Raw genomic sequence first — 21166 nt, forward strand, 5'->3', positions numbered from 1 at the left:
ACTCTGAATCTGCACTCTGAATCTGCACTCTGAATCTGCACTCTGCACTCTGAATCTGCACTCTGCACTCTGAATCTGCACTCTGCACTCTGATTCTGCACTCTGAATCTGCACTCTGAATCTACACTCTGCACTCAGAATCTGCACTCAGAAACTGCACTCTGCACTCACAATCTGCACTCTGCACTCTGAATCTGCACTCTGAATCTGCACTCTGCACTCTGAATCTGCACTCTGCACTCTGAATCTGCACTCTGCAATCTGAATCTGCACTCTGCACTCTGAATCTGCACTCTGAATCTGCACTCTGCACTCTGCACTCTGAATCTGCACTCTGCACTCTGAATCTGCACTCTGCACTCTGAATCTGCACTCTGCACTCTGAATCTGCACTCTGCACTCTGCACTCTGAATCTGCACTCTGAATCTGCACTCTGAATCTGCACTCTGAATCTGCACTCTGCACTATGAATCTGCACTCTGCACTCTGAATCTGCACTCTGCACTCACAATCTGCACTCTGCACTCACAATCTGCACTCTGCACTCTGAATCTGCACTATGCACTCTGAATCTGCACTCTGTACTCTGAATCTGCACTCTGAATCTGCACTCTGAATCTGCACTCTGAATCTGCACTCTGCACTCACAATCTGCACTCTGCACTCACAATCTGCACTCTGAATCTGCATTCTGCACTCTGAATCTGCACTCTGCACTCTGAATCTGCACTCTGAATCTGTACTCTGAATCTGCACTCTGAATCTGCACTCTGCACTCACAATCTACACTCTGCACTCACAATCTGCACTCTGAATCTGCACTCTGCACTCTGAATCTGCACTCTGCACTCTGAATCTGCACTCTGCACTCTGAATCTGCACTCTGCACTCACAATCTGCACTATGAATCTGCACTCTGCACTCTGAATCTGCACTCTGCACTCACAATCTGCACTCTGCACTCACAATCTGCACTCTGCACTCGCAATCCGCACTCTGAATCTGCACTCTGCACTCTGAATCTGCACTCTGCACTCACAATCTGCACTCTGCACTCACAAGCTGCACTCCGCACTCTGAATCTGCACTCTGCACTCACAATCTGCACTCTGCACTCACAATCTGCACTCTGCACTCTGAATCTGCACTCTGAATCTGCACTCTGAATCTGCACTCTGAATCTGCACTCTGCACTCTGAATGTGCACTCTGCACTCTGAATCTGCACTCTGAATCTGCACTCTGCACTCTGAATCTGCACTCTGAATCTGCACTCTGAATCTGCACTCTGAATCTGCACTCTGCACTCTGAATCTGCACTCTGAATCTGCACTCTGCACTCTGAATCTGCACTCTGAATCTGCACTCTGAATCTGCACTCTGCACTCTGAATCTGCACCCCGAATCTGCACTCTGCACACTGAATCTGCACTCTGCACTCTGAATCTGCACTCTGAATCTGCACTCTGAATCTGCACTCTGCACTCTGAATCTGCACTCTGAATCTGCACTCTGCACTCTGAATCTGCACTCTGAATCTGCACTCTGCACTCTGAATCTGCACTCTGCACTCTGAATCTGCACTCTGAATCTGCACTCTGAATCTGCACTGTGCACTCTGAATCTGCACTCTGCACTCTGATTCTGCACTCTGAATCTGCACTCTGAATCTGCACTCTGCACTCAGAATCTGCACTCAGAATCTGCACTCTGAATCTGCACTCTGTATCTGCACTCTGAATCTGCACTCTGCACTATGAATCTGCACTCTGCACTCTGAATCTGCACTCTGCACTCTGAATCTGCACTCTGAATCTGCACTCTGAATCTGCACTCTGAATCTGCACTCTGCACTCACAATCTGCACTCTGCACTCACAATCTGCACTCTGCACTCTGAATCTGCACTATGCACTCTGAATCTGCACTCTGTACTCTGAATCTGCACTCTGAATCTGCACTCTTAATCTGCACTCTGAATCTGCACTCTGAATCTGCACTCTGCACTCACAATCTGCACTCTGCACTCACAATCTGCACTCTGAATCTGCATTCTGCACTCTGAATCTGCACTCTGCACTCTGAATCTGCACTCTGAATCTGCACTCTGAATCTGCACTCTGAATCTGCACTCTGCACTCACAATCTACACTCTACACTCACAATCTGCACTCTGAATCTGCACTCTGCACTCTGAATCTGCACTCTGCACTCTGAATCTGCACTCTGCACTCTGAATCTGCACTCTGCACTCACAATCTGCACTCTGAATCTGCACTCTGCACTCTGAATCTGCACTCTGCACTCACAATCTGCACTCTGCACTCACAATCTGCACTCTGAATCTGCACTCTGCACTCTGAATCTGCACTCTGCACTCACAATCTGCACTCTGCACTCACAATCTGCACTCCACACTCTGAATCTGCACTCTGCACTCACAATCTGCACTCTGCACTCACAATCTGCACTCTGCACTCTGAATCTGCACTCTGAATCTGCACTCTGCACTCTGAATGTGCACTCTGCACTCTGAATCTGCACTCTGAATCTGCACTCTGCACTCTGAATCTGCACTCTGAATCTGCACTCTGAATCTGCACTCTGCACTCTGAATCTGCACTCTGAATCTGCACTCTGAATCTGCACTCTGCACTCTGAATCTGCACTCTGAATCTGCACTCTGCACTCTGAATCTGCACTCCGAATCTGCACTCTGCACTCTGAATCTGCACTCTGCACTCTGAATCTGCACTCTGAATCTGCACTCTGCACTCTGAATCTGCACTCTGAATCTGCACTCTGCACTCTGAATCTGCACTCTGAATCTGCACTCTGAATCTGCACTCTGCACTCTGAATCTGCACTCTGCACTCTGACTCTGCACTCTGAATCTGCACTCTGAATCTGCACTCTGCACTCAGAATCTGCACTCAGAATCTGCACTCTGAATCTGCACTCTGTATCTGCACTCTGAATCTGCACTCTGAATCTGCACTCTGCACTCTGAATCTGCACTCTGAACTCTGAATCTGCACTCTGCACTCTGAATCTGCACTCTGCACTCACAATCTGCACTCTGAATCTGCACTCTGCACTCTGAATCTGCACTCTGCACTCACAATCTGCACTCTGCACTCACAATCTGCACTCACAATCTGCACTCTGAATCTGCACTCTGCACTCTGAATCTGCACTCTGCACTCTGAATCTGCACTCTGCACTCTGAATCTGCACTCTGCACTCTGAATCTGCACTCTGAATCTGCACTCTGCACTCTCCACTCTGAATCTGCACTCTGCACTCTGAATCTGCACTCTGCACTCTGAATCTGCACTCTGCACTATGAATCTGCACTCTGCACTCTGCACTCGGATTCTGCACTCGGAATCTGCACTCTGAGTCTGCACTCTGAATCTGCACTCTGAATCTGCACTCTGAATCTGCACTCTGCACTATGAATCTGCACTCTGCACTCTGAATCTGCACGCTGCACTCACAATCTGCACTCTGCACTCACAATCTGCACTCTGAATCTGTACTCTGCACTCTGAATCTGCACTCTGAATCTGCACTCTGCACTCTGAATCTGCACTCTGCACTCTGAATCTGCACTCTGCACTCTGCACTCTGAATCTGCACTCTGCACTCTGAATCTGCACTCTGCACTCTGAATCTGCACTCTGCACTCTGCACTCTGAATCTGCACTCTGAATCTGCACTCTGAGTCTGCACTCTGAATCTGCACTCTGAATCTGCACTCTGCACTCTAAATGTGCACTCTGCACTCTGAATCTGCACTCTGAATGTGCACTCTGCACTCTGAATCTGCACTCTTAATCTGCACTCTGCACTCACAATCTACACTCTGCACTCACAATCTGCACTCTGCACTCACTAAATACACTCTGCACTCACAATCTGCACTCTGAATCTGCACACTGCACTCTGAATTTGCACTCTGCACTCTGAATCTGCACTCTGAATCTGCACTCTGAATCTGCACTCTGCACTCTGAATCTGCACTCTGAATCTGCACTCTGAATCTGCACTCTGCACTCTGCACTCTGCACTCTGCACACTGAATCTGCACTCTGAATCTGCACTCTGAATCTGCACTCTGAATCTGCACTCTGAATCTGCACTCTGCACTCTGAATCTGCACTCTGCACTCTGAATCTGCACTCTGAATCTGCACTCTGAATCTGCACTCTGAATCTGCACTCTGAATCTGCACTCTGCACTCTGCACTCTGCACTCTGCACTCTGAATCTGCACTCTGAATCTGCACTCTGAATCTGCACTCTGAATCTGCACTCTGCACTCTGAATCTGCACTCTGCACTCTGAATCTGCACTCTGAATCTGCACTCTGAATCTGCACTCTGAATCTGCACTCTGCACTCACAATCTACACTCTGAATCTGCACTCTGCACTCTGAATCTGCACTCTGCACTCTGAATCTGCACTCTGCACTCTGAATATGCACTCTGCACTCTGAATCTGCACTCTGCACTCTGAATCTGCATTCTGCACTCTGAATCTGCACTCTGCACTCTGAATATGCACTCTGCACTCTGAATCTGCACTCTGCACTCTGAATCTGCACTCTGAATCTGCACTCTGAATCTGCACTCACAATCTACACTCTGAATCTGCACTCTGCACTCTGAATCTGCACTCTGAATCTGCACTCTGCACTCTGAATCTGCACTCTGAATCTGCACTCTGCACTCTGCACTCTGCACTCTGAATCTGCACTCTGCACTCTGAATCTGTACTCTGAATCTGCACTCTGCACTCTGCACTCTGAATCTGCACTCTGCACTCTGAATCTGCACTCTGCACTCTGAATCTGCACTCTGAATCTGCACTCTGAATCTGCACTCTGAATCTACACTCTGCACTCTGAATCTGCACTCTACACTCTGAATCTGCACTCTGAATCTGCACTCTGCACTCTGAATCTGCACTCTGAATCTGCACTCTGCACTCTGCACTCTGAATCTGCACTCTGCACTCTGAATCTGCACTCTGCACTCTGAATCTGCACTCTGAATCTGCACTCTGCACTCTGAATCTGCACTCTGCACTCTGAATCTGCACTCTGAATCTGCACTCTGAATCTGCACTCTGCACTCTGAATCTGCACTCTGAATCTGCACTCTGAATCTGCACTCTGAATCTGCACTCTGAATCTGCACTCTGCACTCTGAATCTGCACTCTGAATCTGCACTCTGAATCTGCACTCTGAATCTGCACTCTGCACTATGAATCTGCACTCTGCACTCTGAATCTGCACTCTGCACTCACAATCTGCACTCTGCACTCACAATCTGCACTCTGCACTCTGAATCTGCACTATGCACTCTGAATCTGCACTCTGTACTCTGAATCTGCACTCTGAATCTGCACTCTGAATCTGCACTCTGAATCTGCACTCTGCACTCACAATCTGCACTCTGCACTCACAATCTGCACTCTGAATCTGCATTCTGCACTCTGAATCTGCACTCTGCACTCTGAATCTGCACTCTGAATCTGCACTCTGAATCTGCACTCTGAATCTGCACTCTGCACTCACAATCTACACTCTGCACTCACACTCTGCACTCTGAATCTGCACTCTGCACTCTGAATCTGCACTCTGCACTCTGAATCTGCACTCTGCACTCTGAATCTGCACTCAGCACTCTGAATCTGCACTCTGCACTCACAATCTGCACTCTGAATCTGCACTCTGCACTCTGAATCTGCACTCTGCACTCACAATCTGCACTCTGCACTCACAATCTGCACTCTGAATCTGCACTCTGCACTCTGAATCTGCACTCTGCACTCACAATCTGCACTCTGCACTCACAATCTGCACTCCGCACTCTGAATCTGCACTCTGCACTCACAATCTGCACTCTGCACTCACAATCTGCACTCTGCACTCTGAATCTGCACTCTGAATCTGCACTCTGCACTCTGAATGTGCACTCTGCACTCTGAATCTGCACTCTGAATCTGCACTCTGCACTCTGAATCTGCACTCTGAATCTGCACTCTGAATCTGCACTCTGCACTCTGAATCTGCACTCTGAATCTGCACTCTGAATCTGCACTCTGAATCTGCACTCTGCACTCTGAATCTGCACTCTGAATCTGCACTCTGCACTCTGAATCTGCACTCCGAATCTGCACTCTGCACTCTGAATCTGCACTCTGCACTCTGAATCTGCACTCTGAATCTGCACTCTGCACTCTGAATCTGCACTCTGAATATGCACTCTGCACTCTGAATCTGCACTCTGAATCTGCACTCTGCACTCTGAATCTGCACTCTGCACTCTGAATCTGCACTCTGAATCTGCACTCTGAATCTGCACTCTGCACTCTGAATCTGCACTCTGCACTCTGATTCTGCACTCTGAATCTGCACTCTGAATCTGCACTCTGCACTCAGAATCTGCACTCAGAATCTGCACTCTGAATCTGCACTCTGTATCTGCACTTTGAATCTGCACTCTGAATCTGCACTCTGCACTCTGAATCTGCACTCTGCACTCTGAATCTGCACTCTGCACTCTGAATCTGCACTCTGCACTCACAATCTGCACTCTGAATCTGCACTCTGCACTCTGAATCTGCACTCTGCACTCACAATCTGCACTCTGCACTCACAATCTGCACTCTGCACTCACAATCTGCACTCTGAATCTGCACTCTGCACTCTGAATCTGCACTCTGCACTCTGAATCTGCACTCTGAATCTGCACTCTGCACTCTGAATCTGCACTCTGCACTCTGAATCTGCACTCTGCACTCTGAATCTGCATTCTGCACTCTGCACTCTGAATCTGCACTCTGAATCTGCACTCTGAATCTGCACTCTGAATCTGCACTCTGCACTATGAATCTGCACTCTGCACTCTGAATCTGCACTCTGCACTCTGAATCTGCACTCTGCACTCTGAATCTGCACTCTGCACTCACAATCTGCACTCTGAATCTGCACTCTGCACTCTGAATCTGCACTCTGCACTCACAATCTGCACTCTGCACTCACAATCTGCACTCTGCACTCACAATCTGCACTCTGAATCTGCACTCTGCACTCTGAATCTGCACTCTGCACTCTGAATCTGCACTCTGCACTCTGAATCTGCACTCTGAATCTGCACTCTGCACTCTGCACTCTGAATCTGCACTCTGCACTCTGAATCTGCACTCTGCACTCTGAATCTGCACTCTGCACTCTGAATCTGCATTCTGCACTCTGCACTCTGAATCTGCACTCTGAATCTGCACTCTGAGTTTGCACTCTGAATCTGCACTCTGAATCTGCACTCTGAATCTGCACTCTGCACTATGAATCTGCACTCTGCACTCTGAATCTGCACTCTGCACTCACAATCTGCACTCTGCACACACAATCTGCACTCTGCACTCTGAATCTGCACTATGCACTCTGAATCTGCACTCTGTACTCTGAATCTGCACTCTGAATCTGCACTCTGAATCTGCACTCTGAATCTGCACTCTGAATCTGCACTCTGCACTCACAATCTGCACTCTGCACTCACAATCTGCACTCTGAATCTGCATTCTGCACTCTGAATCTGCACTCTAAATCTGCACTCTGAATCTGCACTCTGCACTCACAATCTACACTCTGCACTCACAATCTGCACTCTGAATCTGCACTCTGCACTCTGAATCTGCACTCTGCACTCTGAATCTGCACTCTGCACTCTGAATCTGCACTCTGCACTCACAATCTGCACTCTGAATCTGCACTCTGCACTCTGTATCTGCACTCTGCACTCACAATCTGCACTCTGCACTCACAATCTGCTCTCTGCACTCACAATCTGCACTCTGAATCTGCACTCTGCACTCTGAATCTGCACTCTGCACTCACAATCTGCACTCTGCACTCACAATCTGCACTCCGCACTCTGAATCTGCACTCTGCACTCACAATCTGCACTCTGCACTCACAATCTGCACTCTGCACTCTGAATCTGCACTCTGAATCTGCACTCTGAATCTGCACTCTGCACTCTGAATGTGCACTCTGCACTCTGAATCTGCACTCTGCACTCTGAATCTGCACTCTGAATCTGCACTCTGCACTCTGAATCTGCACTCTGAATCTGCACTCTGAATCTGCACTCTGAATCTGCACTCTGAATCTGCACTCTGCACTCTGAATCTGCACTCTGAATCTGCACTCTGCACTCTGAATCTGCACTCTGAATCTGCACTCTGCACTCTGAATCTGCACTCTGAATCTGCACTCTGAATCTGCACTCTGCACTCTGAATCTGCACTCTGCACTCTGAATCTGCACTCTGCACTCTGATTCTGCACTCTGAATCTGCACTCTGAATCTACACTCTGCACTCAGAATCTGCACTCAGAAACTGCACTCTGCACTCACAATCTGCACTCTGCACTCTGAATCTGCACTCTGAATCTGCACTCTGCACTCTGAATCTGCACTCTGCACTCTGAATCTGCACTCTGCAATCTGAATCTGCACTCTGCACTCTGAATCTGCACTCTGAATCTGCACTCTGCACTCTGAATCTGCACTCTGCACTCTGAATCTGCACTCTGCACTCTGAATCTGCACTCTGCACTCTGAATCTGCACTCTGCACTCTGCACTCTGAATCTGCACTCTGAATCTGCACTCTGCACTCTGAATCTGCACTCTGAATCTGCACTCTGCACTCTCCACTCTGAATCTGCACTCTGCACTCTGAATCTGCACTCTGCACTCTGAATCTGCACTCTGCACTATGAATCTGCACTCTGCACTCTGCACTCGGAATCTGCACTCGGAATCTGCACTCTGAGTCTGCACTCTGAATCTGCACTCTGAATCTGCACTCTGAATCTGCACTCTGCACTATGAATCTGCACTCTGCACTCTGAATCTGCACGCTGCACTCACAATCTGCACTCTGCACTCACAATCTGCACTCTGAATCTGTACTCTGCACTCTGAATCTGCACTCTGAATCTGCACTCTGCACTCTGAATCTGCACTCTGCACTCTGAATCTGCACTCTGCACTCTGCTCTCTGAATCTGCACTCTGCACTCTGAATCTGCACTCTGCACTCTGAATCTGCACTCTGCACTCTGAATCTGCACTCTGAATCTGCACTCTGAGTCTGCACTCTGAATCTGCACTCTGAATCTGCACTCTGCACTCTAAATGTGCACTCTGCACTCTGAATCTGCACTCTGAATGTGCACTCTGCACTCTGAATCTGCACTCTTAATCTGCACTCTGCACTCACAATCTACACTCTGCACTCACAATCTGCACTCTGCACTCACTAAATACACTCTGCACTCACAATCTGCACTCTGAATCTGCACACTGCACTCTGAATTTGCACTCTGCACTCTGAATCTGCACTCTGAATCTGCACTCTGAATCTGCACTCTGCACTCTGAATCTGCACTCTGAATCTGCACTCTGAATCTGCACTCTGCACTCTGCACTCTGCACTCTGCACACTGAATCTGCACTCTGAATCTGCACTCTGAATCTGCACTCTGAATCTGCACTCTGAATCTGCACTCTGCACTCTGAATCTGCACTCTGCACTCTGAATCTGCACTCTGAATCTGCACTCTGAATCTGCACTCTGAATCTGCACTCTGAATCTGCACTCTGCACTCTGCACTCTGCACTCTGCACTCTGAATCTGCACTCTGAATCTGCACTCTGAATCTGCACTCTGAATCTGCACTCTGCACTCTGAATCTGCACTCTGCACTCTGAATCTGCACTCTGAATCTGCACTCTGAATCTGCACTCTGAATCTGCACTCTGCACTCACAATCTACACTCTGAATCTGCACTCTGCACTCTGAATCTGCACTCTGCACTCTGAATCTGCACTCTGCACTCTGAATATGCACTCTGCACTCTGAATCTGCACTCTGCACTCTGAATCTGCATTCTGCACTCTGAATCTGCACTCTGCACTCTGAATATGCACTCTGCACTCTGAATCTGCACTCTGCACTCTGAATCTGCACTCTGAATCTGCACTCTGAATCTGCACTCACAATCTACACTCTGAATCTGCACTCTGCACTCTGAATCTGCACTCTGAATCTGCACTCTGAATCTGCACTCTGCACTCTGAATCTGCACTCTGAATCTGCACTCTGCACTCTGCACTCTGCACTCTGAATCTGCACTCTGCACTCTGAATCTGTACTCTGAATCTGCACTCTGCACTCTGCACTCTGAATCTGCACTCTGCACTCTGAATCTGCACTCTGCACTCTGAATCTGCACTCTGAATCTGCACTCTGAATCTGCACTCTGAATCTACACTCTGCACTCTGAATCTGCACTCTACACTCTGAATCTGCACTCTGAATCTGCACTCTGCACTCTGAATCTGCACTCTGAATCTGCACTCTGCACTCTGCACTCTGAATCTGCACTCTGCACTCTGAATCTGCACTCTGCACTCTGAATCTGCACTCTGAATCTGCACTCTGCACTCTGAATCTGCACTCTGCACTCTGAATCTGCACTCTGAATCTGCACTCTGCACTCTGAATCTGCACTCTGAATCTGCACTCTGAATCTGCACTCTGAATCTGCACTCTGAATCTGCACTCTGCACTCTGAATCTGCACTCTGAATCTGCACTCTGAATCTGCACTCTGAATCTGCACTCTGCACTATGAATCTGCACTCTGCACTCTGAATCTGCACTCTGCACTCACAATCTGCACTCTGCACTCACAATCTGCACTCTGCACTCTGAATCTGCACTATGCACTCTGAATCTGCACTCTGTACTCTGAATCTGCACTCTGAATCTGCACTCTGAATCTGCACTCTGAATCTGCACTCTGAATCTGCACTCTGCACTCACAATCTGCACTCTGCACTCACAATCTGCACTCTGAATCTGCATTCTGCACTCTGAATCTGCACTCTGCACTCTGAATCTGCACTCTGAATCTGCACTCTGAATCTGCACTCTGAATCTGCACTCTGCACTCACAATCTACACTCTGCACTCACACTCTGCACTCTGAATCTGCACTCTGCACTCTGAATCTGCACTCTGCACTCTGAATCTGCACTCTGCACTCTGAATCTGCACTCAGCACTCTGAATCTGCACTCTGCACTCACAATCTGCACTCTGAATCTGCACTCTGCACTCTGAATCTGCACTCTGCACTCACAATCTGCACTCTGCACTCACAATCTGCACTCTGAATCTGCACTCTGCACTCTGAATCTGCACTCTGCACTCACAATCTGCACTCTGCACTCACAATCTGCACTCCGCACTCTGAATCTGCACTCTGCACTCACAATCTGCACTCTGCACTCACAATCTGCACTCTGCACTCTGAATCTGCACTCTGAATCTGCACTCTGCACTCTGAATGTGCACTCTGCACTCTGAATCTGCACTCTGAATCTGCACTCTGCACTCTGAATCTGCACTCTGAATCTGCACTCTGAATCTGCACTCTGCACTCTGAATCTGCACTCTGAATCTGCACTCTGAATCTGCACTCTGAATCTGCACTCTGCACTCTGAATCTGCACTCTGAATCTGCACTCTGAATCTGCACTCTGCACTCTGAATCTGCACTCCGAATCTGCACTCTGCACTCTGAATCTGCACTCTGCACTCTGAATCTGCACTCTGAATCTGCACTCTGCACTCTGAATCTGCACTCTGAATATGCACTCTGCACTCTGAATCTGCACTCTGAATCTGCACTCTGCACTCTGAATCTGCACTCTGCACTCTGAATCTGCACTCTGAATCTGCACTCTGAATCTGCACTCTGCACTCTGAATCTGCACTCTGCACTCTGATTCTGCACTCTGAATCTGCACTCTGAATCTGCACTCTGCACTCAGAATCTGCACTCAGAATCTGCACTCTGAATCTGCACTCTGTATCTGCACTTTGAATCTGCACTCTGAATCTGCACTCTGCACTCTGAATCTGCACTCTGCACTCTGAATCTGCACTCTGCACTCTGAATCTGCACTCTGCACTCACAATCTGCACTCTGAATCTGCACTCTGCACTCTGAATCTGCACTCTGCACTCACAATCTGCACTCTGCACTCACAATCTGCACTCTGCACTCACAATCTGCACTCTGAATCTGCACTCTGCACTCTGAATCTGCACTCTGCACTCTGAATCTGCACTCTGCACTCTGAATCTGCACTCTGAATCTGCACTCTGCACTCTGAATCTGCACTCTGCACTCTGAATCTGCACTCTGCACTCTGAATCTGCATTCTGCACTCTGCACTCTGAATCTGCACTCTGAATCTGCACTCTGAATCTGCACTCTGAATCTGCACTCTGCACTATGAATCTGCACTCTGCACTCTGAATCTGCACTCTGCACTCTGAATCTGCACTCTGCACTCTGAATCTGCACTCTGCACTCACAATCTGCACTCTGAATCTGCACTCTGCACTCTGAATCTGCACTCTGCACTCACAATCTGCACTCTGCACTCACAATCTGCACTCTGCACTCACAATCTGCACTCTGAATCTGCACTCTGCACTCTGAATCTGCACTCTGCACTCTGAATCTGCACTCTGCACTCTGAATCTGCACTCTGCACTCTGAATCTGCACTCTGAATCTGCACTCTGCACTCTGCACTCTGAATCTGCACTCTGCACTCTGAATCTGCACTCTGCACTCTGAATCTGCACTCTGCACTCTGAATCTGCATTCTGCACTCTGCACTCTGAATCTGCACTCTGAATCTGCACTCTGAGTCTGCACTCTGAATCTGCACTCTGAATCTGCACTCTGAATCTGCACTCTGCACTATGAATCTGCACTCTGCACTCTGAATCTGCACTCTGCACTCACAATCTGCACTCTGCACACACAATCTGCACTCTGCACTCTGAATCTGCACTATGCACTCTGAATCTGCACTCTGTACTCTGAATCTGCACTCTGAATCTGCACTCTGAATCTGCACTCTGAATCTGCACTCTGAATCTGCACTCTGCACTCACAATCTGCACTCTGCACTCACAATCTGCACTCTGAATCTGCATTCTGCACTCTGAATCTGCACTCTGCACTCTGAATCTGCACTCTGAATCTGCACTCTAAATCTGCACTCTGAATCTGCACTCTGCACTCACAATCTACACTCTGCACTCACAATCTGCACTCTGAATCTGCACTCTGCACTCTGAATCTGCACTCTGCACTCTGAATCTGCACTCTGCACTCTGAATCTGCACTCTGCACTCACAATCTGCACTCTGAATCTGCACTCTGCACTCTGTATCTGCACTCTGCACTCACAATCTGCACTCTGCACTCACAATCTGCTCTCTGCACTCACAATCTGCACTCTGAATCTGCACTTTGCACTCTGAATCTGCACTCTGCACTCACAATCTGCACTCTGCACTCACAATCTGCACTCCGCACTCTGAATCTGCACTCTGCACTCACAATCTGCACTCTGCACTCACAATCTGCACTCTGCACTCTGAATCTGCACTCTGAATCTGCACTCTGAATCTGCACTCTGCACTCTGAATGTGCACTCTGCACTCTGAATCTACACTCTGAATCTGCACTCTGCACTCTGAATCTGCACTCTGAATCTGCACTCTGAATCTGCACTCTGCACTCTGAATCTGCACTCTGAATCTGCACTCTGAATCTGCACTCTGAATCTGCACTCTGCACTCTGAATCTGCACTCTGAATCTGCACTCTGCACTCTGAATCTGCACTCTGAATCTGCACTCTGCACTCTGAATCTGCACTCTGAATCTGCACTCTGAATCTGCACTCTGCACTCTGAATCTGCACTCTGCACTCTGAATCTGCACTCTGCACTCTGATTCTGCACTCTGAATCTGCACTCTGAATCTACACTCTGCACTCAGAATCTGCACTCAGAAACTGCACTCTGCACTCACAATCTGCACTCTGCACTCTGAATCTGCACTCTGAATCTGCACTCTGCACTCTGAATCTGCACTCTGCACTCTGAATCTGCACTCTGCAATCTGAATCTGCACTCTGCACTCTGAATCTGCACTCTGAATCTGCACTCTGCACTCTGAATCTGCACTCTGCACTCTGAATCTGCACTCTGCACTCTGAATCTGCACTCTGCACTCTGAATCTGCACTCTGAATCTGCACTCTGAGTCTGCACTCTGAATCTGCACTCTGAATCTGCACTCTGAACTATGAATCTGCACTCTGCACTCTGAATCTGCACTCTGCACTCACAATCTGCACTCTGCACTCACAATCTGCACTCTGCACTCTGAATCTGCACTCTGCACTCTGAATCTGCACTCTGAATCTGCACTCTGAATCTGCACTCTGCACTCTGCACTCTGCACTCTGCACACTGAATCTGCACTCTGAATCTGCACTCTGAATCTGCACTCTGAATCTGCACTCTGAATCTGCACTCTGCACTCTGAATCTGCACTCTGCACTCTGAATCTGCACTCTGAATCTGCACTCTGAATCTGCACTCTGAATCTGCACTCTGAATCTGCACTCTGCACTCTGCACTCTGCACTCTGCACTCTGAATCTGCACTCTGAATCTGCACTCTGAATCTGCACTCTGAATCTGCACTCTGCACTCTGAATCTGCACTCTGCACTCTGAATCTGCACTCTGAATCTGCACTCTGAATCTGCACTCTGAATCTGCACTCTGCACTCACAATCTACACTCTGAATCTGCACTCTGCACTCTGAATCTGCACTCTGCACTCTGAATCTGCACTCTGCACTCTGAATATGCACTCTGCACTCTGAATCTGCACTCTGCACTCTGAATCTGCATTCTGCACTCTGAATCTGCACTCTGCACTCTGAATATGCACTCTGCACTCTGAATCTGCACTCTGCACTCTGAATCTGCACTCTGAATCTGCACTCTGAATCTGCACTCACAATCTACACTCTGAATCTGCACTCTGCACTCTGAATCTGCACTCTGAATCTGCACTCTGCACTCTGAATCTGCACTCTGAATCTGCACTCTGCACTCTGCACTCTGCACTCTGAATCTGCACTCTGCACTCTGAATCTGTACTCTGAATCTGCACTCTGCACTCTGCACTCTGAATCTGCACTCTGCACTCTGAATCTGCACTCTGCACTCTGAATCTGCACTCTGAATCTGCACTCTGAATCTGCACTCTGAATCTACACTCTGCACTCTGAATCTGCACTCTACACTCTGAATCTGCACTCTGAATCTGCACTCTGCACTCTGAATCTGCACTCTGAATCTGCACTCTGCACTCTGCACTCTGAATCTGCACTCTGCACTCTGAATCTGCACTCTGCACTCTGAATCTGCACTCTGAATCTGCACTCTGCACTCTGAATCTGCACTCTGCACTCTGAATCTGCACTCTGAATCTGCACTCTGAATCTGCACTCTGCACTCTGAATCTGCACTCTGAATCTGCACTCTGAATCTGCACTCTGAATCTGCACTCTGAATCTGCACTCTGCACTCTGAATCTGCACTCTGAATCTGCACTCTGAATCTGCACTCTGAATCTGCACTCTGCACTATGAATCTGCACTCTGCACTCTGAATCTGCACTCTGCACTCACAATCTGCACTCTGCACTCACAATCTGCACTCTGCACTCTGAATCTGCACTATGCACTCTGAATCTGCACTCTGTACTCTGAATCTGCACTCTGAATCTGCACTCTGAATCTGCACTCTGAATCTGCACTCTGCACTCACAATCTGCACTCTGCACTCACAATCTGCACTCTGAATCTGCATTCTGCACTCTGAATCTGCACTCTGCACTCTGAATCTGCACTCTGAATCTGCACTCTGAATCTGCACTCTGAATCTGCACTCTGCACTCACAATCTACACTCTGCACTCACACTCTGCACTCTGAATCTGCACTCTGCACTCTGAATCTGCACTCTGCACTCTGAATCTGCACTCTGCACTCTGAATCTGCACTCAGCACTCTGAATCTGCACTCTGCACTCACAATCTGCACTCTGAATCTGCACTCTGCACTCTGAATCTGCACTCTGCACTCACAATCTGCACTCTGCACTCACAATCTGCACTCTGAATCTGCACTCTGCACTCTGAATCTGCACTCTGCACTCACAATCTGCACTCTGCACTCACAATCTGCACTCCGCACTCTGAATCTGCACTCTGCACTCACAATCTGCACTCTGCACTCACAATCTGCACTCTGCACTCTGAATCTGCACTCTGAATCTGCACTCTGCACTCTGAATGTGCACTCTGCACTCTGAATCTGCACTCTGAATCTGCACTCTGCACTCTGAATCTGCACTCTGAATCTGCACTCTGAATCTGCACTCTGCACTCTGAATCTGCACTCTGAATCTGCACTCTGAATCTGCACTCTGAATCTGCACTCTGCACTCTGAATCTGCACTCTGAATCTGCACTCTGAATCTGCACTCTGCACTCTGAATCTGCACTCCGAATCTGCACTCTGCACTCTGAATCTGCACTCTGCACTCTGAATCTGCACTCTGAATCTGCACTCTGCACTCTGAATCTGCACTCTGAATATGCACTCTGCACTCTGAATCTGCACTCTGAATCTGCACTCTGCACTCTGAATCTGCACTCTGCACTCTGAATCTGCACTCTGAATCTGCACTCTGAATCTGCACTCTGCACTCTGAATCTGCACTCTGCACTCTGATTCTGCACTCTGAATCTGCACTCTGAATCTGCACTCTGCACTCAGAATCTGCACTCAGAATCTGCACTCTGAATCTGCACTCTGTATCTGCACTTTGAATCTGCACTCTGAATCTGCACTCTGCACTCTGAATCTGCACTCTGCACTCTGAATCTGCACTCTGCACTCTGAATCTGCACTCTGCACTCACAATCTGCACTCTGAATCTGCACTCTGCACTCTGAATCTGCACTCTGCACTCACAATCTGCACTCTGCACTCACAATCTGCACTCTGCACTCACAATCTGCACTCTGAATCTGCACTCTGCACTCTGAATCTGCACTCTGCACTCTGAATCTGCACTCTGAATCTGCACTCTGCACTCTGAATCTGCACTCTGCACTCTGAATCTGCACTCTGCACTCTGAATCTGCATTCTGCACTCTGCACTCTGAATCTGCACTCTGAATCTGCACTCTGAATCTGCACTCTGAATCTGCACTCTGCACTATGAATCTGCACTCTGCACTCTGAATCTGCACTCTGCACTCTGAATCTGCACTCTGCACTCTGAATCTGCACTCTGCACTCACAATCTGCACTCTGAATCTGCACTCTGCACTCTGAATCTGCACTCTGCACTCACAATTTGCACTCTGCACTCACAATCTGCACTCTGCACTCACAATCTGCACTCTGAATCTGCACTCTGCACTCTGAATCTGCACTCTGCACTCTGAATCTGCACTCTGCACTCTGAATCTGCACTCTGAATCTGCACTCTGCACTCTGCACTCTGAATCTGCACTCTGCACTCTGAATCTGCACTCTGCACTCTGAATCTGCACTCTGCACTCTGAATCTGCATTCTGCACTCTGCACTCTGAATCTGCACTCTGAATCTGCACTCTGAGTTTGCACTCTGAATCTGCACTCTGAATCTGCACTCTGAATCTGCACTCTGCACTATGAATCTGCACTCTGCACTCTGAATCTGCACTCTGCACTCACAATCTGCACTCTGCACACACAATCTGCACTCTGCACTCTGAATCTGCACTATGCACTCTGAATCTGCACTCTGTACTCTGAATCTGCACTCTGAATCTGCACTCTGAATCTGCACTCTGAATCTGCACTCTGAATCTGCACTCTGCACTCACAATCTGCACTCTGCACTCACAATCTGCACTCTGAATCTGCATTCTGCACTCTGAATCTGCACTCTGCACTCTGAATCTGCACTCTGAATCTGCACTCTAAATCTGCACTCTGAATCTGCACTCTGCACTCACAATCTACACTCTGCACTCACAATCTGCACTCTGAATCTGCACTCTGCACTCTGAATCTGCACTCTGCACTCTGAATCTGCACTCTGCACTCTGAATCTGCACTCTGCACTCACAATCTGCACTCTGAATCTGCACTCTGCACTCTGTATCTGCACTCTGCACTCACAATCTGCACTCTGCACTCACAATCTGCTCTCTGCACTCACAATCTGCACTCTGAATCTGCACTCTGCACTCTGAATCTGCACTCTGCACTCACAATCTGCACTCTGCACTCACAATCTGCACTCCGCACTCTGAATCTGCACTCTGCACTCACAATCTGCACTCTGCACTCACAATCTGCACTCTGCACTCTGAATCTGCACTCTGAATCTGCACTCTGAATCTGCACTCTGCACTCTGAATGTGCACTCTGCACTCTGAATCTGCACTCTGCACTCTGAATCTGCACTCTGAATCTGCACTCTGCACTCTGAATCTGCACTCTGAATCTGCACTCTGAATCTGCACTCTGAATCTGCACTCTGAATCTGCACTCTGCACTCTGAATCTGCACTCTGAATCTGCACTCTGCACTCTGAATCTGCACTCTGAATCTGCACTCTGCACTCTGAATCTGCACTCTGAATCTGCACTCTGAATCTGCACTCTGCACTCTGAATCTGCACTCTGCACTCTGAATCTGCACTCTGCACTCTGATTCTGCACTCTGAATCTGCACTCTGAATCTACACTCTGCACTCAGAATCTGCACTCAGAAACTGCACTCTGCACTCACAATCTGCACTCTGCACTCTGAATCTGCACTCTGCACTCTGAATCTGCACTCTGCACTCTGAATCTGCACTCTGCAATCTGAATCTGCACTCTGCACTCTGAATCTGCACTCTGAATCTGCACTCTGCACTCTGAATCTGCACTCTGCACTCTGAATCTGCACTCTGCACTCTGAATCTGCACTCTGCACTCTGAATCTGCACTCTGCACTCTGCACTCTGAATCTGCACTCTGAATCTGCACTCTGCACTCTGAATCTGCACTCTGAATCTGCACTCTGCACTCTCCACTCTGAATCTGCACTCTGCACTCTGAATCTGCACTCTGCACTCTGAATCTGCACTCTGCACTATGAATCTGCACTCTGCACTCTGCACTCGGAATCTGCACTCGGAATCTGCACTCTGAGTCTGCACTCTGAATCTGCACTCTGAATCTGCACTCTGAATCTGCACTCTGCACTATGAATCTGCACTCTGCACTCTGAATCTGCACGCTGCACTCACAATCTGCACTCTGCACTCACAATCTGCACTCTGAATCTGTACTCTGCACTCTGAATCTGCACTCTGAATCTGCACTCTGCACTCTGAATCTGCACTCTGCACTCTGAATCTGCACTCTGCACTCTGCTCTCTGAATCTGCACTCTGCACTCTGAATCTGCACTCTGCACTCTGAATCTGCACTCTGCACTCTGAATCTGCACTCTGAATCTGCACTCTGAGTCTGCACTCTGAATCTGCACTCTGAATCTGCACTCTGCACTCTAAATGTGCACTCTGCACTCTGAATCTGCACTCTGAATGTGCACTCTGCACTCTGAATCTGCACTCTTAATCTGCACTCTGCACTCACAATCTACACTCTGCACTCACAATCTGCACTCTGCACTCACTAAATACACTCTGCACTCACAATCTGCACTCTGAATCTGCACACTGCACTCTGAATTTGCACTCTGCACTCTGAATCTGCACTCTGAATCTGCACTCTGAATCTGCACTCTGCACTCTGAATCTGCACTCTGAATCTGCACTCTGAATCTGCACTCTGCACTCTGCACTCTGCACTCTGCACACTGAATCTGCACTCTGAATCTGCACTCTGAATCTGCACTCTGAATCTGCACTCTGAATCTGCACTCTGCACTCTGAATCTGCACTCTGCACTCTGAATCTGCACTCTGAATCTGCACTCTGAATCTGCACTCTGAATCTGCACTCTGAATCTGCACTCTGCACTCTGCACTCTGCACTCTGCACTCTGAATCTGCACTCTGAATCTGCACTCTGAATCTGCACTCTGAATCTGCACTCTGCACTCTGAATCTGCACTCTGCACTCTGAATCTGCACTCTGAATCTGCACTCTGAATCTGCACTCTGAATCTGCACTCTGCACTCACAATCTACACTCTGAATCTGCACTCTGCACTCTGAATCTGCACTCTGCACTCTGAATCTGCACTCTGCACTCTGAATATGCACTCTGCACTCTGAATCTGCACTCTGCACTCTGAATCTGCATTCTGCACTCTGAATCTGCACTCTGCACTCTGAATATGCACTCTGCACTCTGAATCTGCACTCTGCACTCTGAATCTGCACTCTGAATCTGCACTCTGAATCTGCACTCACAATCTACACTCTGAATCTGCACTCTGCACTCTGAATCTGCACTCTGAATCTGCACTCTGAATCTGCACTCTGCACTCTGAATCTGCACTCTGAATCTGCACTCTGCACTCTGCACTCTGCACTCTGAATCTGCACTCTGCACTCTGAATCTGTACTCTGAATCTGCACTCTGCACTCTGCACTCTGAATCTGCACTCTGCACTCTGAATCTGCACTCTGCACTCTGAATCTGCACTCTGAATCTGCACTCTGAATCTGCACTCTGAATCTACACTCTGCACTCTGAATCTGCACTCTACACTCTGAATCTGCACTCTGAATCTGCACTCTGCACTCTGAATCTGCACTCTGAATCTGCACTCTGCACTCTGCACTCTGAATCTGCACTCTGCACTCTGAATCTGCACTCTGCACTCTGAATCTGCACTCTGAATCTGCACTCTGCACTCTGAATCTGCACTCTGCACTCTGAATCTGCACTCTGAATCTGCACTCTGCACTCTGAATCTGCACTCTGAATCTGCACTCTGAATCTGCACTCTGAATCTGCACTCTGAATCTGCACTCTGCACTCTGAATCTGCACTCTGAATCTGCACTCTGAATCTGCACTCTGAATCTGCACTCTGCACTATGAATCTGCACTCTGCACTCTGAATCTGCACTCTGCACTCACAATCTGCACTCTGCACTCACAATCTGCAC

This window comes from Lissotriton helveticus, chromosome 6 (genome assembly GCF_964261635.1).
Source record: "Lissotriton helveticus chromosome 6, aLisHel1.1, whole genome shotgun sequence".
NCBI lineage: Eukaryota > Metazoa > Chordata > Amphibia > Caudata > Salamandridae > Lissotriton > Lissotriton helveticus.